Source organism: Ictidomys tridecemlineatus, chromosome 8, assembly GCF_052094955.1.
Source record: "Ictidomys tridecemlineatus isolate mIctTri1 chromosome 8, mIctTri1.hap1, whole genome shotgun sequence".
Taxonomy (NCBI): Eukaryota; Metazoa; Chordata; class Mammalia; order Rodentia; family Sciuridae; genus Ictidomys; species Ictidomys tridecemlineatus.
Window position 1 is genome coordinate 88,135,149 of NC_135484.1, and position 26,431 is coordinate 88,161,579.

Genomic DNA, 26,431 nt, shown 5'->3' on the forward strand with positions numbered 1-26,431 from the left:
TATGTCAAACAGACATCTGCACTCCGTGTTCATCGCAGCCTGTTCACAGTAGCCAAAATATGGCATCAACCTTAGTGTCTGCTATGGTTTCATTGTGTCCTCCGAATAGTATGTGTTTGAAATCTGATCCCCATTCTCACAATGTCAGGAGGTGGGCTTAATAGGTAGTGATTAGGCCTTGAGGGCAAAGTGAATGGATTACTGCCTTAATCTTGGCAGTAGATGTTATTCAAGGGGGAGATTGGTCCCACTTTGCTCACTCACTCTCTCTCCATCTCTTGCCCTACTGCCTTCCATCACAGATGACACAGTAAGAAGATCATCAGCAGGTTCTAGTCTTTTGATTTTGGACTTCCAGTACTATCAATAAATTTCTGTCCATTATAAACTACTCAGTCTCATGTTCTGTTGTAATAGCACAAAATGGACTAAGATGGCGTTCACCAATGGATTAATAGATAAAGAACATGAGATGCACACAAATATATAATAAATATATACAATGGAATATTATTCAGCCTTTTAAAAAGAAGAAAATCCTGTCATTTACAACAACATGGATGAAACTGGGAGAACTCAAGTTGAGTGAAATAAGCCAGTCACAGAAAGATAAACACTGGATGATCTCACTGATAAGTAGACTCTAAAAATTTGAACTCAGAAACAGATAGTAGAATGCTAGTTACTAGAAACTGGCAGAATGGAGGTTTGGGGAGATCTTAGATAAAAGACACACATTCTGAATTAGATAGAAAAAGTAAGTTCAAGATATCTATTATAGAACATAGCGCCTACAGCTGACAATAGAATACTATATTTTGAAAATTGCTATGAGAGTAGATTTTAAGTGCTTTCACCACAAGAAAGATAGTATATAAAGTAAATCATATTAACCCTACTGAGCCATACCATCATGTTAAACATAATATTTTACTGGTTCATAGTGGTGTAGGGAGGGGAGCACAGGAGAAATAGACAAACATATAGGGCAGAGGGTTGGAGGTGAAGGGAGGGGGCATGGGGTTAGAAATGATGGTGGAATATAATGATCATTATTATCCAAAGTACATGGGTGAAAACACAAATTGGTGTGATTATACTTTGTATACAACCAGAGATATGAAAACTTGTGCTCTATATGTGTAATAAGAATCGTAATGCATTCTGCTGTCATATAGAAATTAAAAATGATATTTTAAACATCATGTTTAACAGAATAAATATGTACAATTTTGTTGATTAAAAAACAAACTCACTGAGAAGGAAGAACATATAGTATGCCTTTCTTTGTCTTATATATCAATTTTTTTCTAAATGAAAGAAGGCAAGTCAGTGTGAACTGGTAGGGCACTCACAACCCCTCACTGTACTTCTCAATAATACTTATTCATCTCATTACTTCTAGAAAATGTTTGTGGAGGGGAGGAAAATATCTTTTTTTTTTTTTGTAGTTTCAAGGTTGAGGCCCCCATAACAAAAGACAGATGAAAACTAAACAAACTTCTTTAATATAGGTTTTATATGACATAGGAGCCCTCATAAGAAACAGTTAAACATCTGTATTTCTTTCTAGGTTTGAGGAAGACTGGACATTGTGGAGAAAGACAGGGTAAGGAGGGTGATCTAATGGTAATGAACGGGAGGAACAGGGCAAGGCCTGTTTGCTGCGACTCCTGTGACTCTTCATCTGCAAAAACAGGAGATTCTTTCTTCTGGGTATAAAGAGAGTCCTTCCCACATGACTCATATGACCTGCTTCAGGGAAAAGTCAGAGAATCTGTTTTATGACCTGCTTCAGAAGAGAAAGGCAGAGGAAGAGAGGCAGAGAGACATCATTCCGTGTATGTCTTTCTGTGACTGGCTTATTCCCACTTAACATGATATTCTCCAGGTTCACCCATGTTGTTACAAATGACAGGATTTCCTCTTTCCAAGGAGGTTCAAAGAAAACTCCCTGAACATATCACTTCTTAAATTCTTTTGGTTTTGGTATTTAATATGCCAAAGTACTATATTTGGGGGGTAGTGTCTTCTGAACTTTATCATTTGCCATGTGTTTAGGGGTTGGACAGACTTTCCTCATTGAAGAAACCAAAATATTTGAAAGATTGGGCAGTTTCTCAAAAAACTTGGAATGGAACCACCATTGGACCCAGCTATCTCACTCCTCGTTTTATACTCAAGGGACTTAAAATCAGCATATTACAGTGACACAACCATATCAATGTTTATAGCAGCTCAGTTCACAATAGCTAAACTATGGAACCAGCATAAATTCCCTTCAGCAAATGAATGTATAAAAAAATGTCATATATGTACACAATGGAATATTATTCAGCCTTAAAGAAAAATGAAATTATGGCTTTGCAGGTAAATGGATGAAACTAGAGAATATCATGCTAAGTGAAAGAAGCCAGAACCCCAAACCCACGGGATGAATGTGTTCTCTGACAAGTGGATGCTGATCCAGAGAATGAAGGAACTGTGGATTGTGCAGAGAGTAGTAAGGGGAGGGGTGGGGCTCTGGGGATGGGAAGGATGGTAGAATGAGACAGACATTATTACTCTCTCTATATATATATATGATTACACTACTGGTGTGACTCTGAAACATGTACAGCCAGAGGTATGAGAAGTGTGCTCCATTTATATACAATGTGTCAAAATGCATTCTACTATCATCTATATCTAATTAGAACAAATTTTTTTAAAAAAGAAGGGAAACAAGGACAATAGAGGAAGGGCATCAGGAGAGGGAGGGCAGGGAAAGGAGAGGTACTGGGGAAGGAAATGGATCAAATTATACTATTTTATTGTGTGCACATACAAATATATTATAACAAATCTCGCTGTTTGGTATTATTATAATGTGCCAATGAAAAAGGAAAAAAATAGGGCTTTAAGTTAATGAATATAGAAAATATTATGAATAAATTGTTTCTGAACATGAAAAATAAATGCAGTTAACACTAATGGCATTAAGAAACTCAGAATTTACAATAATAATGAAGATAAAATGAAATAAGAATTAGCAGGGTATTTTGGAAAAAATACAGATTTCTACATTTGAGTCCTAATTCTGATGACTATTCATGATTGCTGTGTATCTTTTAGTGAAATGCCAATCTCCCCATTACTCTTGGTCCTCTCATCTTTCAGATAGAGATAATAATTTTGATCTATTTAGTTATCAGCCATTATTCAAACATAGTCTCTAGCACATGCCTGTCATGTAGTACATGCTCAAGCAATATTTAATGAAGATAATGGTGGTGATAATCAGTAATAATAATAATGTAAGCCTTTGATGGAGCTCTGAGACTTCACATAAAGGAGGACACACACTCATAGAACTAAAGTAACCCTCATTTTCTCTTTCCAGCCAAGCAATGAAGGCTATCTCACAACAATTAATCCAAGAGACATAAAAAGGATGACAACCCTTCCTCAGAAACCCATTTCCAGTTTTAAACATCATATTCCTCATTGTTAATCTTCATGCCCCAGCCAAATTTTTCTTTTGTCTACACTATCAGATTTGTCTAAAAGTAAGAGTAAGACTTACATGGAATGGCAACTCTCATTCTGGCCAAGGAGGTAAACATTGGCCTAGAATTATAATACAGAAGAAAAATACTAGAAATTCAGAATCTAGTTTTTGTTAAGGTCCCTGTTATTCACTTGTTTTAGATGTTTTTGTGGTATCCCTGAACTTATTGTTTTCTTAATAGTCTACAAGATTTTGCCTATGGGACTGTTATATTTAGTAGACTTAAGTGGTTAGAAAATTGATTAACTGGGGCTTATTTAGACATTTACTGTGAAATGCATTTATGTATTTGTTTGATTTAATCACTTTGTTTTTATTTTGAATTTAATGTGTGTCAGAGAATAATAGTGATATAGATTTGTATGCGTATGTTTGAATATTACACATTCTGAAGGAGGCTTTGTGTTATGCTTTATGTCAAGTCTTTGACAAAGACTTGGAATCTGACTTAAGGTGACAGACATTATCCTTCCTTACACCAGCCCCAGAAGAACATGAATAGAAAACACAAATGATCTATATGCTCTGGCTTTCTGTCCCCTCTCTCCATCTGTCTCTCTGTCTCTGTCTCTGTCTCTCTCTCTCCGCCCCCCCTTTCCCTCTGTCTCCTCCCCCTTCCCTCTCTCATCCTTTCCAACTTCCATCCCTCAAGGGTTAATGTTTTGACAACCCTGTGATCAGTCCCTGTAACTAATTATTTTTGAACTACCACTGCAGCAACTTCTGCTTGGTGCGATTGCGGCTTTCCTGTTCCTGTCACTCCCTTCTGTAATTAACCTTGCTATTCTTAGCCACAAAGCACGCATCTTGTTGCAGGCTTCTTCGGGACTCTATTTTATATTTCAATGGACAGTTACTGTCTCATTTTCTCTTGGGACAGGTCTATAATCACTCAGTTATATTAATGAAGGATGACTCAATCCTTTCCCACCACTCCTCTTTCATTCTGATAATGTTTGGTAGAATTAATCATGTGAGCTTAGCATCTTCCACTAAAATAGTTTACTCACAGTCCAACCTGTGATAATGCTGCTCTTGAGGTGTAAATGCAAGTGAAAATGCAAGCAGGCTTCCACTATGAAAATCCAGTGTCTCTGTATCTTGAATAGACCCTGCCCTCATGCCTGAGAGGCTGTGTGCACTGCTGAGAAGAGGTGATTCACCAATGACCATGCCACACATTGACTCACAACACTGCAGCAGGCAGATTGTGTGATAGATATATTAGCAAAGAAGATGCAGCAAGATAACAGTGTGATTAGTCAGTGATGGCCACCATCGAAAAATCACAACAGAGAACCAGGGGACAACCTCCCAGCTCAGGCTATTCAGACACTATTTACAGCAGAGGTAAAACTGCAGGGTGAAGGATGTTTGTGGGGATAGAGACACACATTATTTGTCAAAGATCAAACGCCTGGGCCCTGATTTGACATCTCCAGGCACATCCAGCTAAAGGTCTTTGTGACTGGGACTTGCAGGAGGTGTGGATGAGGCACAAAACAGGCATAAGATAGGGTCTGGAGGTGAAATGGGTCTGGAGGTAAAATAAGTCTGGAGCAAACAAAAGTCTGCAGTAGAACCATAAGCCCTGAAATGAAATCTTTGCTTGTTTAATTGTCAAGGAGTAGAGGCAATGAAAATCTCACTTTTAAAAAGAAATGGCTAGGGATATAGCTCAGTGGCAGAGCACTTGCTTTGCATGCCCAAGGCCCTGGTCCAATCTCCAATATCTCCAAACAAAAAAGAGGCTAAATTCGGGTTGTTTTGACAAATCAGACCTTTATAGAGGTGCACATCTTCTTTTTCATTCAAAAAAAAAAAGAATAAGAAAAGGTTGTACAAGCACCACCCAAATGTGGAGGTATTATTCAAGTAACTGAAGGTGTAGTGTGCAAGGAAGTTCAGAACTCTAATACCAAAATGATCTCTTTATCCCATGCTGCGCCACCTCCCTCCTTTGCAGATGATTTAAAATTCACACCATTAGTGTTACTCTATTGGGTAGAAAACTGGATTGTGTCTCAGGAAGTCAAATCTGAAATGTCCTTGTGGTTAGTCAGTCTCAGAACTGGGTCTTCTCTCCAAATATGTTATTATGTTATTTGCTATCTAATCTTAAATGAAAATATACCACAAAGAAGGGTCAATATAAGACAGGAATATTTCACCTTTGTGAACCAGGGGATGCACATGCAGATGAAAGTCTTAGAAAATGGAAGTATGGGGTACAGTGGAGGACCATGTTCCTTTGAATGTCAGTCAGCTTTGTATGAAAAAATACCACTATAAAGAAAATCAACTTGATAGCCTTGCCTATCATTTCTTGAATAGAGATTCCATTGTTATCAACAGAAATTTCGCAGCAGAAGGTAACATCTTCAATTTAAAATAGATTAATAACAACTATAATGGGAAAGCTAAAACCAAACATCTACCCATAAAGTACACCAGTGTCTGAGCTAAAGACTCCCTTGGGGAGACATACCTGCAAGAACTGTCATTAGATTGTTGAGCTTAAATCAGTCTATCAAGATGTAACAATGTATAAAGATCAGGGTGAAATTTCAGTTCAGTTGCTAGAGAATGATAATCAATGAAGTTGAAGCAAAGAAAGCTGCTTCAATTGCAATATAAAAGGTACTGTAAGAAATCAAGTTGCATTGCTACTACAAGTTTCAGGCACCCAAATAACAGGACACAATGAGAATTCAAGTCTGGTTTTTAAAGGTAGGCTTCTAATAGTCCCTAAATATTTTAGAGTAAGCTTTCCTGATCAATAGAAAACAAGAATAACTATTATTGAGACTCCTGGAGCTATCATATATTGACTGGAATTTTTCAGTTACAGAAGATCCAGCTGATCCTATAAATCTCTTTCATCTACCAGATCAATTCAGTCTGACATTATGACAGAAGAAATTGAAGAAAATTCATATTCATTAAGTGTATATGATGGGAAAGATATGGAGTTTGAAAGCCAGGGCATCTGGGTTGAAATTTTAGTTCTATCATTTATTATCTTTGTGACATTGGCCTTCTTGAGCCTCAGTTCGCTTAGGTATGAAAAAAAATGGGAACAATTATACTGTCTATGGACTGTTGTGAAATTTCAATAAATCAACAATTGTGAAAGCATTCTGGCTTCATCAACATAATTTGCTTTTTTAAATAAAACTTACACATAAAGAGTTTTCATGCCCCTCACTCCAGAACAAGTCTTAATTCTTTTAGACCCCTTCTCACTTAGCAATCCTTCTCTACTATGTATATAAGTCTTATAAAAATGGCACATAGTGGCCTGAAATTGAAAACAAGCAGCCTACCCTGAGGGGAGAGGCATAACATGCCCACATCCACATACCTTGCACAGACATGCAAAAACTCCGAAAATTTAAAACCGTTTTTATTCTTTCTTAAGATCAACTTATAATGTTCACATAACAGAAAATATAATATGGTGTGAAAACAGTAGGCTTAGACCTGTAGACTTAGAAATGACTGTTCATATGATATGGTACAAAAGACTCCAAAATTTTCATGCACTATAGGCATTTAATCACTATCAGAGAAATTCAGCAATATGTTAGTCATACGAACATTAAGCTCATCAGAGAGGTTATTAACATAGTTGGTCACTAATATTACATATTTAATAGCACTGGTATTATGTACTCATTCATTCTCAACAGGATATGAAAATTTTATGAGGATTTAATTTTCAGTATTTTTAATTTAATTTAATTATTTTTTAGTTCAAATTTTTATTCTGTTTTCTTATAGTAGGCTGCTCCCAAAACAAGAGTTACCTGAGTTCTAGGGTAGATTCAGACATGGTGACCTTTCTAAAACATGTGTGTGTATGTGTGATGTGTATACAAGTTTCCAGTTTTGAAAAGACTGCAGCACATTTCCCCCCTGGTTGGTCTAATATTCATGGTGGCAACAGCTGCATTCTCTACTTGGATCCAGAGTCGTATTTTGGCAGGTCTTCCTCTGGACCGAGGACAGGTTGCTCATTCTAGCCTCACTTGCCAGTGTGGTCTCACTGCACCTGGGATGTCTGGCACACATAGCCTTGGTGATATGACAATTAAGAAGGGACAGGTAAATGGTACCTCCTCTGTACATTTGGGTTCCCACACAGTTGTCAAGAATCAGCACTTAAAAGTGAAAGCAAGAACTTCCAAAATTAATGTGGGAGGAAGTAGGATGCAAAAGTTGGAAAAGGAGAATACAAAAGAAAGAAATAAGACAAGGGAAGAGGGGAACAAATCAGGTAAGCAAGAGATCCATTCAGTAAATGCTCAAGAGAGATGATTCCTAAACAAAATTTAGAAATAAAGGATATTTTTCTGATAGGTATCTGGACCCAGAAAAAAACAAACAAAAAAAACTAAGAATGAGGAAAACTTAGCCAATGTAAGACTCCTTAGGCAAGGCAAATTCTTTTTTTTTTAACTATTAACTAAGTAACCATTCTTTATTCTTAAATATTCTATTTAACTATTCTCATTTATTCAGCAGGCCCCTTTTTTTAGAAGCTGTAGCAAAGGAGAGCGGCCCAAGGTAACTGGAAGTTCTAAGTTTCAAAATGAGTAATGATATGTGGGCAGAAGCCACACAGGGAAGCAGAGGCATTAATCCTTTGCCTCCTTTAATCAGAGAAACATTTAATTAGGGTAAAGCCCTTGTTTTGCTTAAACTGGTAGACCTGTGTAGTACAACTGGGCTGGCATCTGCCTAGAGGTTAGAATATGAGACCAGCTGCAAGCAAAAGGTCTGTTAGAAGAGTCTGGGCTGGAGAGGGTTAGGATGTGCAGATATTATGCAAAATTGGAAAATATGGGTGGAGGACTGCAAGTGGTTTTTGACAAGGGGTGACTGTCACAATAAAATATTCTTTTAATACTGTTACTATGGGAAACAATTCTTAGATGGTTTGGAAGTAGAGGTAACTGCAAGGCTTTTATAGTGAGCCAGGTTTTGGGACAGGTAAGAGAGACTAAGCTTCAGGTGAATTTAACAACAGGCAGACTCTCAAAGTAGTTTATGTTTTCTTTCCTAACTGTTCGGTGAATGGCATCTCCTTCCTTTTACAGAATTTCTTCCTTCTTGATAATGGGAGCTAGTACCACTCTTACAATCCTTGTAGATTATTTAAATATTTATGCCCCTTGGGCAAACAAACTCAAAGAAAGAATCTATAAATTCTAAGGCTTTCTTTGAGCATCTTATTATTCCACAAAGGTATTATGTGTTTTTGTATTGTCAACTTTGATCATTTTTCATTTTCCATGAATAGCAATATTTTTAATGCCTTTTCTCTGTAATTTCTTATCAATTTCATATGTTCAATTTATATTTTATTTCCTAAGTGTCTATCTTACTCTTTTCAATCCTCTCTGCTGGTATTCTACTTCTCTATAAAGCTCATCATAATGAATTTTTTTTCTCTCCCTCTGTTTTCACAATGGGAATAAATTGGAGGAAAAAAGCAGTTACATACTAGTGACTATACATTTTGAGAGTCTTTAGCCAATTGTCTGGGTAAGTGACAAAGTTCACATAAACCAACACAAACTCGGGTTATTTTTAACGGCAAGATCTACAATGTCAAGAAAAATAAAGTCCTGCTTCAATTTGCATCTCCATTCCTTTTAGAAAAATTCAGATAAAGGACCAGATGTTGAAAAGTAGGAACCAGGGCTCTGTGCCCAATTTCGTGCAATGCCCACAGGGTCTTCACTGAGTGCCTGGTCTAGCTTTCAGTCTTAATTTTGACAGTTTGCAGCCCTTTCAAGTTACCAGTATAGAAATCACAATGCTGGTAGTCAAGCAGATCAAGTCAGCTGCTATGAGTCTATTTTCTGACCTTTACCAAGAACACAACAGGGATCAATTATTTTCATTGCCCGATGGAGTCCAGAGGAAAGCTGAACTACAAATGTAGTGGAAAAAAATAGGATGACTATGTGCAAAATATATGATCATGGGCAGTGTGCCAGAGAAAAGAGATGAAAGGTAGGCAGGGAGAGGAGGAGCAAGTTGGGGGAAATCTTAGGATTCTGCTACAGGGCTGCACTACTAGGTAAGGTGAAAGGTGATCCACGATCAATTCTCCTCTGCTTCTAACAAGCCTCAGAATGTAAATCTTAAGAACAGTGGGAATTAGAGCTTCTTCATCACCTACATAGAACAGCTGCAAAAATAATTTTCAGTAAAGCAAAGAGGCATCATTCCAGAGCCCCTTTTGTGGAAAAAGCTAGCAGCCTATGACTCATGGTTGCTTTTTTCTCTTTTCAGGGAAGAGCTTGCAGGGTGTAGTAACTGTCTCATGCTGCTGCATTTTAATGGGGGAAAATGTGTACAAGGCTGAGGCTTTCACTTGACACCACTCCACTCTGCGGAAACATGCTTGGTCTAGTAATGTCACAGTTCAAAATGCTAATTCCTTTCTCACTTATGTCAGACTTCTCTTAGATTATATGTGAATCTGTTTGATTGGATCTCAAAAGAAGTAGGGTATTCACTGGTTTACTGAAGAGAATATTCACAAAGTGAACCTACTGTTTGCAACTACTCATAATCATAGCTACTCTTTACTGTTTTTTCCCGGATATGCCAACAAATGGGCTGTTTTCTTCACTAGAGGAAAAAAAAACCTGAAACATGAAGAGGTTAGAAAACTTGCTCATGCACCTACAATTTGAACACAGGCCCCACCATAGAGAACCAGAATAATGTCCACCTTGTCTGGGAGGCGTTGGGTGGTGGAGTGAAGAAGACCAGGCTTCCTCTATCCAAAAGGTGAACCGTCTCCTCACAACATGACACAACCATTACACAATCAGCTGGGTGGCTGGGTGCTCCCTCTCCAGCCCTTGAGTAAAAGGGTGAAGCATGAAATTGTTTGCAGGCTCCAGGACCCAACTGCTCTCTAGGGCATCTTCAATATATATCAGTCTTACTTGATTTTTCCTTACAATCTAATCTCTTCCCCCAAAGCATTTTCTAATTGTGTCACCACCCTATTATAAAACAGAAGCAAAAAACAAATATCTTTTAATATGTCTCCTAGTCCTCCTGGCAATTTCCTGAAGAATAAATTTCCAATTATTTTCCCAGGCTCCTCTTCCTTTATTCTACTCCCCACATCCAGAGCTCAAGGAGCCAACTAAACTGCTCATGATCACTCAGTGCTGACCTTCTTTTTTTCCCTTTGCACATTTGTCCCTCATTAGTCCACTTCTATTATTTTTCACCCATCCTCTTGATGCCAAGCGGAACATCCCTGATTTACTCTCACAGTCCTCCATGTGCTCTCATAGAATTTGATCTGAACCTTACTACTTCCATATATCTCATCATCCTTCACAGGAGTTTGTGGTAGTGGGGATCAAACCCAGGGCCTCAGGCATGCTAGGTAAGCAGTCACCATTGATCTATGCCTCCAGCCCTGGATCTTGTATGCTTTGAATTACTAGATAATTCAAACCTTTTTATATTTCAAGCTAATTAAGAGCAGAAATTATTCTATGTTCATTTTTATATTTCTTAGATGGTACTGAAAACAGTGAAAGATAAGCATTTATATAACGATCTTACATGCTATGCTTCTATGCTATGGAGTCACAGTTGGTTCTATGCAGCTTGGTCACCCAATAAATGTTGGTCACTTTAATTCTCAATAGACCCCTACACCTTCCTTCTTTTTTTCAGTACTTGGGATTGAACCCAGGATTCTCTACCACTGAGCTAACATGCCCAGCCCTTTTTATTTTGTGGAACAGAGTCTCACTAAGTTGCTCAGGCTGGTCTCCAACTTGCAATCCTCTTGCGTCAGCCTCCCAAGTTGCTGGAATTACAGGCATGCGCCACCATATATGACTAATAATTAATCCTTTTATTTTCTACCATCCCTCACCTGTCCTCTATAAAAAATAAATGAATGAATTATTTTAATATTGCTGTAAGCTACATAAGTACATTTTCAAATTGAGATTTGTACTTTGGGGATATAGCTCAGTAGTAGAGCACTTGCCTAACATGTGTGAGGTCCTGGAGATTGCTAATACCAAAAAAAAAAAAAAAAAAGTTGCGATTAAAAAAAAAATCAAATTCTGAAGAATTGGATTAGTTAGATGGAATGGCCTAAGTGCATTTCAATTCTCATTTTACAAAAGTAATTTAGACTTCTCAGTGCCTTTATTAAATTTGTCTCTTTTTTATTTCAGATTTATTTTTATAAGCTTTTGGTTACACATTATTGGGGCATTTTTATTGCTCTTTTATTTTGGTGTCCATTATCTTATTAGTTGAACAAAACCCATCTCATCATTTAGTTCTGGGAATAAGCCTCAAGCATCTTGTGTCTTTCAAAACAGTGGGTGGGTTAAGTAGCTTTTAAAATCATATGCTCAAATCCTGATATTCATCTGCTTTGCCAAAGGAGTCTCATTTGGAGCCATTTCTCTTGAGAAAACTGGATGGGAGGTAGAAGAAAGACCCCCTGAAGGACCAGGAGGGGAGCAGCTTCTCATCCTAAGCTCCCAGGACATAGAAGAGCCCTTTGGTGAGATCACAGTGTGAGCCAGACTTTTCTCTATGTGAGTCTTGCAAGCTAATTCACACATCATAGGAAATGCCTCTCCTGATGCTTTGGTTTTTGCCCTTCCCATTACCATGTCCAAATCAGAATGACGGTGACTTCTTAAGATGATAGCTAAGCCTGGTCACCAGGGAATTTACTTTTTCATCTGAAATTAGTGTATACCACTCAAGATTTAATAAATTTTATTTTGTTCCTTGTTGGAGTTATCCATTGTGTAGTTTCAATTGGCACCCAACACAGAGTAAAGCTTTTGTATGTGTCTAAAAGAGTGATTCTCCCCCAAACAAATCACATTCCATGGCCTGATTCATCTGATCCTGGATCTTGGTGGGATGAGCTATGCTTGAAACCAGAGCCTTTTTTTTCCCCAATGCCATGGGGAATTGGTAGTTGGCAGCACCTAGGGCAATGCAGGCTGAGGTGCTACAGGTGCAGATGGACTGAGACTTTACACCTTCCCAATCCTCCTTAACCAGGAATCTTGAGTTTGCAAAGACAGGGGCCACTGCTCTGCACCAAACTGCATCTCTTCTACTAGGTTCCCAGGGTCAGCAGAAGATCCATATTGGTACTAAATTGTTTGACATCTCAAACAACCACAGGTTCCCTCCCCTATAGTTTTCCACTTGTTCTATTCAAAGTTTCCTGGAAAGGTAGTAAAAGCATTCATGCTCTATGAATCAGCACTAAGAATACTTAATTAAATGTGGGCAAGATCCTGGTAGTCAATACCTGTTGTACCCACTGTGTACAAGCAGATCATGCTGCTTCTCTCTCTTTCAGAACACATTCGTCCATCTCAAAAGAACCTAGGCAGAAGACCTGAATCAGAAAATACACTCTGGTGGAAATGTATGCTCCAAATTACCAAACAAAGTACTTCCATGGTTTGTGACTTAATTAAATACTGTGAAGCTCACTGAATGGCTTTGTTCTCCAGGTAGCATTGTCCTTTTGACTAAGCTTTCATACTAATTAATTGGCCTGCTGCTGTATTTCAGGAGGGGATTGCAAAAAATTGGTTACTAGGACATTTTAGTTTGATAGAAAGGAGATCCCACTGAGATTCTGTTTCCTGTTACAGAGAACTAGGTTTTTTTCTTTTTTCTTTTTTTTCTTTCATTGTTTCTTATACATCTTGCATTTTTGTTGATACAGAAACATGAAATTTTCTTTTGCTGTTGAAGCTTGCCTAGGGTATGTGCTATTTAGAGCCACTGGATATCTTTGTCTTTGAGGACTAGGTTAGATGCCCATATTATGTGCCAGGCATCGTGCTGGGGTTTAGGGATTAGAGAGATTGATTAAACTTGTTCCTTACTCCTAAGAAATAAAAGCAAACCCTTAGATGGCACTTGCTATTCACTAGGAACATTTCTAAGTGCTTTACACATATTAACTTATTTAATATTTACAACACTAACATGAGGTAGATTTATTATTAGTAGTAATAGTATTCCCATTATACAAAAAAAGGTAAACTAGGGCACAGAGAGGTTAAAAAACTTGTCCAAGCCAGGCACAGTAGCACACGCCTATAATCCCAGTGACACGGTAGGCTGAGGCAGGAGGACTGAGAGTTCAAAGCCAGCCTCAGCAACAGCAAGGCACTAAGCAACTCAGGGTGACCCTGTCTCTAAATAAAATATAAATTAGGGCTGTGGATGTGGCTCAGTAGTTGAATACCCCTGAGTCCACTCTCCCCCTAAAAAAGACTTGTCCAAGGTCAACAGATGGGAGATGATGAATGCAAGATTCACAACTATGCAGTATTAGCCCAGAGTCCTTGATTTTTTTTTCATAATACACCACCATGTCTCCAAAAACAGACTAGAACAAACAGCAATGCATAGATTCCACAATAGCTATCCATATTGGAGGCATGCCAATTCTACCTGGTGAGATCAGGGAAAACTCTGAGATTCAATAATCACCAACATTCTGTGTTTTGCAGCTTTGTTCATAAGATCCATGGACCATCTAGCCTTGGACTTCTGTTGTAATGAAGATTATTTTTCTACATAGAGCAGGATAGAGAGCAAATGTGAAATTCAGGAACATGCATTTTTAACAGCCTGTCTTTCTCTCCCTCTTTGCTCTGGCTGTCAGCTCTCCTTTGAGGAATTCATCTCCTGTGGTCACTAGGGAGTTGGGTTAGGAACTAGGAGCACAGACACCTCACACCCGTGGGAGGCCAATGACTACAGCAGCTAAAAACAGTAGGAGGCTTTCTCTAATATATTTTTTCCTTCCTTGGAGGTTTTTGTTGGAGAGACAAGATACAAAGAATGAGTATTGGCTGCCTAGTGCAAAAGGATGAAAAGTAAGGGTAGTGTCAGTGCAATGCAAGTGAACAGGTTTTTCCTCAGCCCTCTCAGTAACTCCCTACTTAATTTCTAGACCGAGGAGAAAGTTAGCATCTTTCCTTAGGAGGGCTAGATTCCATAGACACAGAGATCAGGCCTGTCAGGCCAAAAGGGATCTATACATTAACTGAATTGGTTAGGTATTAACCTTGAAATTGGTAATGATGGAATGAAGCATATTCCTCTAAAATTTCAAAAATAGTCATTCAAGCACACACACACACACACACACACACACACACATATACACACACACACACACATATATGTGTATATACACATATATACATATACATATATACACATACACATAATTACTATCTGATTGATATAAATCAGCTACAATTAATTTTTAAATTAATTAGTCTCACCTACAGAAAAAGAAACAGAGTCAAGAAAACATCATTATTTGAGAAATAAGTTTATATAAAGAACCAATGTGTAAAAAGTGACCTATATGTAAAGAAAGATTGGAAGGGACTAGAACAAATGGCTCCAAGGATAGAATATTGCTTTGGGTATGGGATGAGATGATAAAATAATAATAACAATAATATATATGTTACGGTTTAGATATTAGGTGTTCTCCAAAAGTTCATGTATGAGACAATGCATAGAAGTTTAGAGATGAATTGATTGGGTTATAAGAGGCTTAACCAAATCAGTGCATTAATCTCCTGATGGAGATTAATTTAATAACTGTAGGCAGGTAGGATGTGGCTAGAGAAAGTAGATCCCTGGGGGAGGGTGCCTTTGGGTTTTATAATTTGTCCTTGTTGAGCAGAGTTCTCTCTCTGCTCCTTTGTGACCATGTCTGGAGCCACACCCTTCCACCATGATGACCTGCATCACCTGGAGTCCTGAGGAATGAAGCTAGCTACATACATCCTAAGACCTCTGAAACTGTGAGTCCTCAAGTAAACTTTTCCTCCACTAATTGTTCTTATCAGGTATTTGGTTATAGTAGTGAAAAAGAAAGCTGACTAAAACTGTTAAGTTTTTAACCACAGGTCAGACAGTTTTTTAAGCAATTTCCCTCTCTTTCTCTTTTTCCCTGCCACACCCACCACCTCCTTCTCTTTCTCTCATGCTTCAGTTAATGACCAGGATAGTTCTGAGAAATGTACTGCTATTCAATTTTGTTGAATAGCAAAAGTATTATGAATATTCAAAAGTATTATAAAATGTATTTACACAAACTAAGAAGGTTATGATGTCACTAGGTGATATAATCTTATGGGACCACCATTGTATATGTGTTCCACCACTGATAGAAGCATTATTATGCAGCATACTACTATTTAGACATTATTTAGCCAGGTGAGGGCTAGGGCTGTAGCTCAGTGGTAGAGCCCCTGCCTCACACGTGTGAGGCACTGGGTTCAATCCTCAGAACCACATAAAAATAAATAAATGAAGATATTGTGTCCATTTACGAGAAAATAAATATTTTAAAAATATAGGTGAAGTGTAACAGAAGAAAATGGGAAGTAAATATTCGAAATGGAGTTCTGTTGATTGCAATAGGAATGCAAAGAGCAAATCATTCTTTAAAAATACTTTCATTTTCAAGTATTCTATGAGTTTCCTCATTTTTAGATTATATCTAAATGTGATACTAATGATAAGTTTAAATATGATGAGCACTTTTCCTCTATGCCAGGAACTTCTAGTTATTTCATATACATTTTTTAATTATCTCTAATCTTCAGCATAACATTCTAGGACAGACAATATTATTACTCTTACCTTACAGAAGAAGAAACTGAAGGAAGTTAGGGGAAAAAGCAAAGACACACGATTTGAGCCTGGAACCCAGACTGTCCACTATAAAGCTGTTTGGGGTTCTTATGGCAGACGATGAATAAATGTCACTAATTTTTTAGAAAACTTGATTGTCATGACTTAAGTCTCAAAGAGTGATAGATGTAAAAAGGTCACTATAAAAATGTGTTGAAATTATGCTTATGATTAACTATCAATGCTATTCATCAAACAACAACAGATTGGAGGAGGTGAGGAGAGGCACAATGTCTCAAAAACAATGGGAGAAAGTAACTTGTGAGATAAGAGGGGAATTCTAATATCTCAATTGTTATATTGAATTAATTCACCACTAATATACTACTGGTATGCATCACAGGAATTTGTTAGAGCTCCTAAATTAAAATCTCTGATGATTAACCTCCTTCATGTTTTGATGAAAGGAGGAATAAGTTACAGCAAAGTGTTTCTTTGCCTTCTCATAAGAACAACTGATCAGAATCTATGAATACTTTTATTGTGTGAATAGATTAAAACTGTTTTCTAGGATGCTTTGTATAGAAAATGTTAAAGATAGTGTGTATCTATGGCACAGAGACATTGGAATTATGTAAATGCAATTATGAATCCTGAAAACTCTATTATTTGAAGAAACACCTTGCTTTCCCTCAAAAGTATGTTCATAAAGCACTAATAAAGGGGAAAAAAGAAAGATACCTTAGGTACACAGGAGGATTAACATGAACCCACACAAATGTCTCCAAGATAGAATGACATTCTTAGTATGTGACACAATAATGAGATAGTGGTAACGAGTAGTAAACATCCATGCCCGATATCCATGACTGTTTCTACATGCCCAATAGTTTTCTAAGCAACTCACTTGTGTTATATTATTTAATACTTACAGTAAAACTATGAGGTGACTACTATTGTCATTATCTGCATTTTACAGATTCTAAAACTCTAGAAAGAATTACTAAGAAACTTGCTCACAGTCTTAGAACAAATGGTGGGGTCACACTACCAGGCTGGTGTCCTTCACTACCATCATTTGTTCTGTTTAATAATAATGATAGGTGGGAGAGCATTGGCTCTATAAAAATCCTTAGTTGCAGATCCCAATTCTAAAATGTGGCTAATGATGCTAACTGAAAGCTGGCATTGTGGCAATTTATGACAGCTGCAAAACCCCGTGCGGTCCTTTGAAAATGCTTATGCTACAGATTCTTGGTGCATCTTCGAGTGGTGCTGACCCCATGAAGACTTTACACAATCTGGTATCTTATTTACCAGTGTCTCAAGTGTGTGTTGATGCTAGATATATATGAAATGTAGAATGATAGACCAGTATATTTATGAGAGGAATGACAGTGATGAGTATAGAAGTGTTCCAAAAATCATTGTTAAAGCACATGAATGAAATAGCATTTTAGGATTGCAGTAGTGATCTCATGTTTGTAAAGCACCCTTTACTATAAACAAGTATGCTTCCTAAGGCCAGAGGTCTTCAGGCTGAGAATCTACAGGGGGAAAACAGTGCGGTGAGCTAATTTCACATAATCTGCACCCTGCCCATTTATCTAATCTCATAAAACCCCAAGATCCTCCAATAGTGCTGAGGAAAAGCCTTGGGGAAGTCTTCTCCTGGGTTCCACAAGGAGAAGGGTTAAAACTAGAGATTCTTCACATACTATTATACATACTCACTAAAAAAAAAAAACTTGAACATTAATTTGAGCACTTTGCTGTTGCAGAGACTTCCTTCTTCCCCCTACTCTGACGCATTTTTTACTTTATATTGATTCAGATTTGAAGTGATTCAAACTTGAGAGGTTGTTTATTTGCTACTTTTCCAAAACCCATTGGTATCTCCCTTGACCAAAGCCTGAATTCATAAGATTTCTTATTTTAATTTCTTCTTTTCTACTCAACCCTTTTTGATATCCAGATATTTAGTATCACTTGTGAATGTGTTTTAAATGGATCCATTTTTTTCCTCTTCCTGATGGTGTTCATTCCCCTTCCTAAGTAAACATGAAGATGTTTCACAGAAATAAGCTAAATACCAGATGCTGCAGAATTTCAGGACAATCCTCTTCACTGAATCTCAAAGTGATTCACTATTATTTCTGTCTACAGTCTTGCTGTATTTTTTTTTTTACCTTATGGGAAGCCTAATGTTTATGACAACTTTGAATGAAGTGGAAATTTTATTATTTAATATCATGCAAAGACTATGGTTAATGCTTAGTTGCCATGGGGATGCAGCAATTAAAGGAAAAGAAGGGGAATGGCTAGGCTTCATTTGACTCCGGTGAAAAGACAAATGACACAGCCTTAAAAATAAGTTTTTGTCTGTTTGTTTATTTTATACTAAGAATTGAACCCAGGGGCTTTACCACCAAGCTACATCTTCAGCAGCTCCCCCTCTTTTTTAATCTTTCTTTTCTTTTTTTTTTTTTTTTTGAGTCAGGAGCTCACTAAGATGCTTAGGGTATCACTTTGTTGCTGAGGCTGCCCTTGAACTTTCAGTCCTCCTGTCTCATCTGAGTTGCTTGAATTACCAGCATGTGCTAACACACCTAGCACAAGTATGTTTGAATATAATGTGTTTCTTATTTTAATGAACTTTTTTCTTTCCTCCAGAAAGAACTGGCCCTTGAAACTCAAGAGAAATCATTTCACTAATTTCAAAATACTCAGAGGAAACCAAAAATAAGTATATTCATATAATTTCATATGTTGAAAGACATCTGCAGGTCTACTGAAATTTCCGTGATCACATCCAATCTTGGGCATTATTTAACATGTAATTTTGATTTTCTTTTAGGGGTCTTCTTTAGCAGCTCCAAATTATATACATAACATATTTTATATATTGTATATGGTATATGATATATGATTTATACATATATAATATATATGTAAAAATTATATATTTATATATAATGCAGGAACAGATTGTTGCATGTATTTTGTAGGAAAAGGTTTTCTGAATATATATTACACTCTAATCTGGATCAAAAATTATAATTACATAATATATATTTTTATACCTTGTTGAAAGGAGAAATAATAATATATATAATTAATCTGTTACTACTTCCCACAATGAAGAAAATAATGCCTTGCAAAGAGACTATGGTTGGGATCTCTAGGCCAATCAGGAATTAAAATTGCTAAAGTAGTATACCTTCTCCCTTTCAATTTTTCTTTTAACTTCTTTTTTTTTTTTTTTTTTGGTCTTTAAAAAAAAATCTTTATTAGTTTTCAGAGCTTTAGATCTCCAGCATCCTCCTAGGGTATTTGAAGTCTGTTTTATCCACGAAGGTAGTTATTGCCTTGGCCGTGGTGTAGGGTTACTGAGTCTCTCCTATTTCCTTGATAATCTTTGTCTTCAAGGAGAGATGTGTTTTATAGATCAATTTGGGGCTGAAGAGCAGAGAATGAGCCCTTGGATGCTCACAAGTAATTAGCCTTGACACCTGGGCTTAGTTACCCCTCATTATGACAGCCTGTCTTTTAACTTTTTTAAAAATGTAAGTCTTAGACTTGCAAACATTTTTTTTTCCTGAAGAATTTCAGTTTAAGTGAATATGAAAGTGTCATTACTATAAAATAATGACAATTCAAGCTCTAAAGCACTTTTGAGATTTTGTAGAAGGAATCCAACCTATTTAGTGTACAGGAAAGAGCCAATCGTAGTCAGATCACAATGCTCTTTGCATTTTAATCCTACATACAGATCTGGAAAACACACTAGAGGCATGAGATGCTCACTCTCAGTAAATCCATGATATCCCAGCATGCTCCCTTTAATATTTTTCCTCTATCTTTTCCTTGGGGGAGTGGGAAGGGGGAGGACTTCTCTAAACCTTTGCAGACTGGATAACAGTTAATAATAGAGTTCATCAAATGAAAAAATGCTAAAGAACAAGAGGTGGGAAGTGGTACCCAAGATGTACAACTGTGTATTTCTAAGACATAGTTTAATTCTTGGCAAAGGGTCCCATCAATGTTTTATTGCGACTCTGTCTAGACTCTCCTTCAGGAAGAAGCTGATGGGAAGGAAGATGTAAGGCCACCCTACTGATGCCTGACTGGTTGTTTCAGAATACAGTCTTATCTTTTATTTTTAAACAAATTTAACTTTATTTTTGCAAGAAAGGAAAGAAGGAAGAGAGGAAGGGAGGGAGAAAAGAAGAGAAGGGAGAGGGGGGGAGGGAGGGAGGGAAGGAGGGGGAGAGAAAGAGAGAACATGAATCAACTTGAAAGAAAACCTTTCTTTCTCTCAGTATATGTTTTCTTCCACTTTACTGCCACTGGTTTTGGAATGAACTCTAACATTCTTTGCTTCTTGGCATGAACACTAAAAAGTCAGGTAAAAATGTTTAGCTATTTGTGACCTAGGGAATGAAGGGTAAAACTCACAAAATTGGTTTGGCTTTGAATCCAAAGAGTTTTCCCAGAGGTGAAAGGTTTGTGTACCAGCAAAATAAACATTGATTTTGTTTTTTTCTTTCTTGGACATTTTAAAGTACAACTTGGAACTGTGAACATTTCAGTGTACAGGTAATCTTTTCATCTCCTTAACCTTGTTTTGCTCAAAATGTCCATTTCAGTTTCTTTGGGGTTTAAATAGAGATTTGTTGACCCTGGAAGTTGCTACTCACATTTCTACTCCACCTCCTGAAAACATCCACACCCACCAAACTCCCATGCCCATTTCCATCTAGACAGCTCAGCTTCCAGAATTCTCCTTTTTTATTTCCTTTCAATGCATCATCTACAATTTAGGGGGCTGATGACTATGAGAATTTACCCCACCCTCTCCATGACACATTGTTGTCTACACTCATGGTCTGTATGGTGAAAACACAGAAATAAGGCTCAGCAGCAGAGCAACATCACACGTGAAGTCTGTAAACCTTCTACAAAGACAAGAGGTTGTCTTATTTCATTTTAATAACTTGCTTTTATGGAGTTACACAAAGAAACATGAAAGCTGCCACATTATTTTTTAGTGTTTGCTATATAAATATTCCCAAAATTGACCTACCAAAAAATGATCAATACCAAGGGATAATAGTTTTTTTAATTCTTATAGTATATGATCCTAATTCACTCTTTATTCTATCTCTTACACAGCACTATCCACATGGGCTTCAAAATTCTTGAGTATTAGGAAGAGCCAATGAAAAGGATTTCCAGATCTAAAGACAGTCTACACGGAGTCTAACTTTCCAGTCATGCAAATTGCATGAATTTGTCTTTTTACCACTCTGTGTGTGGTCAATAAAATTGCTATTCTGTGTCCTCATTTTCTTTTAGAGAGAATTCAATATGAGAGAATTTACATATCCATCCATACACAAACAGTAAACTTTGATTAGCAGAACTCAATAAGATCTAACACTCATATAATTGGGTTTTCATGGAAAATAAATAATTTAGTTTTCTTTTCTTTTCTTTTTTTGTTTTTGGTATCAGGGATTGAAATCAGAGGTACTCGACCACTGAGCCACATCCCCAGCCCTATTTTGTATTTTATTGAGAGACAGGGTCTCACTGAGTTGCTTAGTTCCTAGCTTTTCCTGAAGCTGGCTTTGAACTCCTATTCTCCTGCCTCAGCCTCTTGAGCAGTTGGGATTACAGGCATGCACCACTGCACCTGGCGAAGAATTTAATTTTAAAATAGCAATAAAACAAAAAATTACCAGGAACATAAAATAGAGGGTGAAACTTTGGTATTATGGAATAATTCAAAACTTACTTATTGTGGGTTTGGCTCATACTAGATGGAGAATAAGCAAGAATGCTGATCCAGGGTCCAATCTCTTCTCTTCCTCTGCCCTGGAACCACTAATCCTTTGAGGCTGCTCTGTCTGAGGGCATGCCAACTCTGTGTAATCTATTGTAATGGACTTACTCTTTGCTTCCCCATCTCTTTCCTGTTCTAATCCATCTTTCACACAGTAGCCAACCTTATTTATCCAGAGTACACTTCCATTTGATATCTTCATCAGGACACTTAGGATCCATCTCAATGCAACTCTAGATTTTCCCTTTCCTATCTAGTTATTGTCTACCCCATTATATCCTTCTTGCTTGGGCAAATTCCTGATTACATGTTAATTCCTTTTCCAATTCTATGTCCTCCATGGAGCTTTCCCTGACTTTTCCTTATATCCTTACTTTCATTGTGCAGAATTATTTCCTACCATCTCTCTTAAGCTGGACAATGCCCACAGTGTGTCCTAATTATCTGCCAACCTGGTTATCTCCTCCAGTGCAAGAAAAGAAAACCATTCATCTCTGCACCCCTAGTACCTGGCAGGGGGCAGGGGATAGAAGAAAGAGGAGATACAAAAATAAATCTCAGGACATATTCCAAACCCTGATGAAAATTCTTACAACTGTTTGAACTGAATTTTCCAACACCTGTCTATTGGTCAAGATGTGTGTGTATATCTCTCTGTGTGTGTGTTACATGCATTCATGCACACCTGTGTTTGCTTTTCTATTTTACAATGTTTTCCCCCCTTTGCTATTTTTAATTATTTTTTTCTCAATGTGTTTGGAATTTGGAATTTTTTTAGCTACTTCTCTACTTTCAGGTAAGTAGAGAGGTATGGTTTACATGGCAATATGAATAATGATTTGATGCACTATAATTTTGTTAATAAACAAGGAAAGACTCAGGTGTTTATAGTATACAAGGCAGGAATGTCTCATATTTTAAAAAACAAACAACAAGCCTAAATCAAGAGAATTCTCATTAATCAGAAATCCTTTTTTGAGACAGTGTCTCCTATGTCGCCCAATCTGGGCTAAAACTCATGATCCTCCAGCCTCAGCCATCCCAGGTCCAAGTAGCTGAGATTACTTACTGGTGTGCACCACTGCACCTGGCTTCATTGGCAAAACTTAATTATAATACTTAATCCTGATTTTGGAAGGATGTGTGTTTGTGTATATGTGTTTGTGTGAAACTTTCAAGTGCAAGTGAGATACAGAGCAAGAGAGACACCCACATGCCATGAGAGGGGGGAGTGTGAGAGAGCTACTTGTGGGTTCCTCATGTATGTGGTGCTAGGGATCTAAGCCAGGGCCTTGTGTATGCCACACAAGGGCTTTGCCACTGAGCTAGCCTAAATGTATATGTTTCTAATTTGAAAAAAGTCAGGCAATATGTTTTACAGCATGCTTTGGCTTTAAATGAAAGACATATATTCCAAATAAAATGCCACAAGATAAATTGCCAGGCCTGATGACACATGCCTGTAATTCCAGTTACTCCTGGCTATTCATGAGGCTGAGGCAGGAAGAATGCAAATTTGAGGTGAGCCTCAGTAACTTATCGAAACCCTGTCTCGCAATAAAAAATAAAAAAAAGATTGTGAGTGTTGTTTAGTGAGTGGTAGAATTCAATCTACCAGGTAAGTAGAGAGGTATGGTTTACATGGCAATATGAATAATGATTTGATGCACTATTGAACTAGGGTTCAATCCCCAATACTGAAAAACAATAGAAAAATGAAAAGAAATTAGGGAACCTTTGGCGCTTTCCTGTTGATTTATAAACACATTACCTGAAATATTATTTGTAAACAGGGGAAAAAATGAACAAATGCCTTTTTAAACTTAATTTTATCTAATTTTGATCTCAGGTGCATCAATCTTGGATTTATCTTAATCCTTAGTTTATGAAACAGGCTTGTCACTGATCTTTGCATTGCTCCTTTTTAATTACTTGAACCACTCATTCATAGAAGGCGTTAATATTGCCACATGCACTCCTGCCCCAGACACCCAATGCAAAAGAGAGAACCTTGGAAACATCTTACACACAGCCATCTGGTTCTCTGCCAAACAACCCTCCTACCTCTTCCAACCTGTACAACGACCATCTTAAATGCTTTTCTTATTACTGAGTTTTATTTCCCATTTACATATCATCACAGTTATTCCCACCTATGTTTAAAAGGCGCTTTTCTAGTTTTTAATAGAACAATTCTGGAGAGTTCTCCCATTTCTGTCTGACACAAGGTTTATCTTTCCCAATTTAGTGAAAATTATGCATATCTTTATGGTAACTGGTCATTTAAAGCCTGGCATTGTCAACTGATCTAAAACCAATGAAGAGAATATCGTCATGTGGCCAATCTACTGTACTGCCTGGAAAAAAAATGTAAATTTTTTTCATGTAAATTTTTTTCCTTTAAAATGTTGTTGGCCACAAAAACCATCAAAGGAATATAAGAAATTGGAAAACAAACAAAATTTACATATCCTTGACTTAATTTGTGTATCATATTAAATGAACTGGAGGGAAATATCAGTGTTAACCAAATAATGGAGCAGCAAGTAGAATCTGAGCTTCTAACTCCTTTTCTTCCTGTGATTTGCAATAGGATTTTTGGCCTAAGGTTCAAATTTTAATTAAAAAAGAACCTAGTGTTTTTATTAATGGATTTGGGGTTTTCTCAGTATTCACATGCTTTAAATTCCTTCTCATAAATATACATAATAAACTCTATTTTCATTAAAAGACCACTTTGATTACCATTATAGACTCTTTCAAAATAATACACAGGCTTATTTTCTGTCTCTGTCTCGAAGACTGATATGTCTTATTGTTAACATACTAATAATTTATTTAAATCATGCCTATGAGTCTACTCTTTAAACAGCCCTCTAAGTTCACATGAGAAACATTGGCCAAATAAGAGACAATGTTTAAAAGGAGAACGGAAAGTGCTCTGAAAGCTAGGTTTTTTTCTCTGTGACAGACTTTTCCTCTTATTGCTGTGTTACCGACAGCATGCTCATTTACAATTAATTCATTTAACTGATGAATGTTCCAAAAGCTCTAATCATGGAAAGCCTGGTGATCTAAAACCCATCTTTGACAAGCATTCACTGCTGGAAGTCTAATATCAAAATGTCAGCCATCGTGGAGCAACCGTACTCATTAAGTGTAATAAGTCCATCAAACACTCCAAAAGCTGCCACAGCCATGCATGCCACTCCAACGAGTCAAGGTATAAAGATAAGAAACACTGCACTTTATATCTCTGTGATACAAAAAAACTGTCCCTTATATAAAAATAATTTTCAAATCTTTAATTTTACAGTCTTTACAAATGGGTTGGTACTACGAATGTTTATAATATTTTGTGAAAGATCCTGGAGTATCATGAAATATAAAGCAGCTTCTATATTTAACTTTTTTAATTCCAAAGGAATTATTATACAGAAAATTCTGTCCAATAAACCTAAAAAAAACCCCAAAATATGATACACAAAATAAATGAAATCTTATAGTAATACATATTTTACTTCTGAGTCCACTTCCTAGTCCTTAACTTTAAAATTATATGATACTATCAAGTGATTATTTCTGTATGCACAGCAGTCATGATATTTCTTGATTTGAAAGGTAAATGATTTAGTGCTAGCATTGACTCTTAGAAATATCAAGGATTTAACTCTAAATAAATGCAAAAATTATTTGATGTATTATAAATTTATGCAATTCAAATTTTGATTAAGGAGAACCACTTGAAATAAAACTAATCTTGAATGCACAATTATAAGTGGAAACTACTTTATCGAAATGCACATATCAGTTTAGTTCAAACCACATGAGAAACTTTTCACTTTAAGATGAATTTTTTACACTGAAAACATTTTTAAATGATTAAGATTTTTATTATTTTATTCTGTTCAAATGAAATCTCAAGAAAAACCTGCATTCAATAAAATATGTATTCAGAGTTCATTCTGAGTAAACACCTTTATGAACCTGAACAACAGTTCATTTACTGTTGTAGCTAAGAATACTGGTTCTAGAAGTACAAAACCTAAATTTAACATTGGTGATGTCTTGTATTAGCTGTGTGACCTAGGGCCAGATATTTAACATTTGTGTGTTTCAGCTTTCTCATTTCTAAATTAAGATGAAATGAAAGGACCTATTTTTAATGAGTTATTTTGAGGAGTAAATGTGATGATTAATACAAAACGTTTAGTATAGTGTCTTGCAGAAAGTAAATGCTCAGAAAGTGTTGTGTATGAGAAAACAATCTTGAGGATTTCAAATACTAGGAGTAACAGGGCTAGCCATCCAAC

The 26,431-nt window shown here is 36.8% G+C and overlaps 1 protein-coding gene and 1 long non-coding RNA gene across 5 annotated transcripts in view; one reads left to right on the forward strand and one right to left on the reverse strand.

Moving 5' to 3' along the window:
* The window catches only part of Adgrb3 (adhesion G protein-coupled receptor B3), a 666,855-nt gene that overhangs the window by 82,677 nt on the left and 557,747 nt on the right, over positions 1-26,431 (reverse strand). The gene's annotated exons all lie outside the window — the stretch shown is intronic.
* LOC144366163 (uncharacterized) overlaps positions 15,274-26,431 on the forward strand; it is a 43,583-nt gene continuing 32,425 nt past the window's right edge. Inside the window, exon 1 of the long non-coding RNA XR_013425059.1 lies at positions 15,274-15,435. This is a non-coding gene — a long non-coding RNA (uncharacterized LOC144366163). The remainder of the gene's footprint in view (positions 15,436-26,431) is intronic.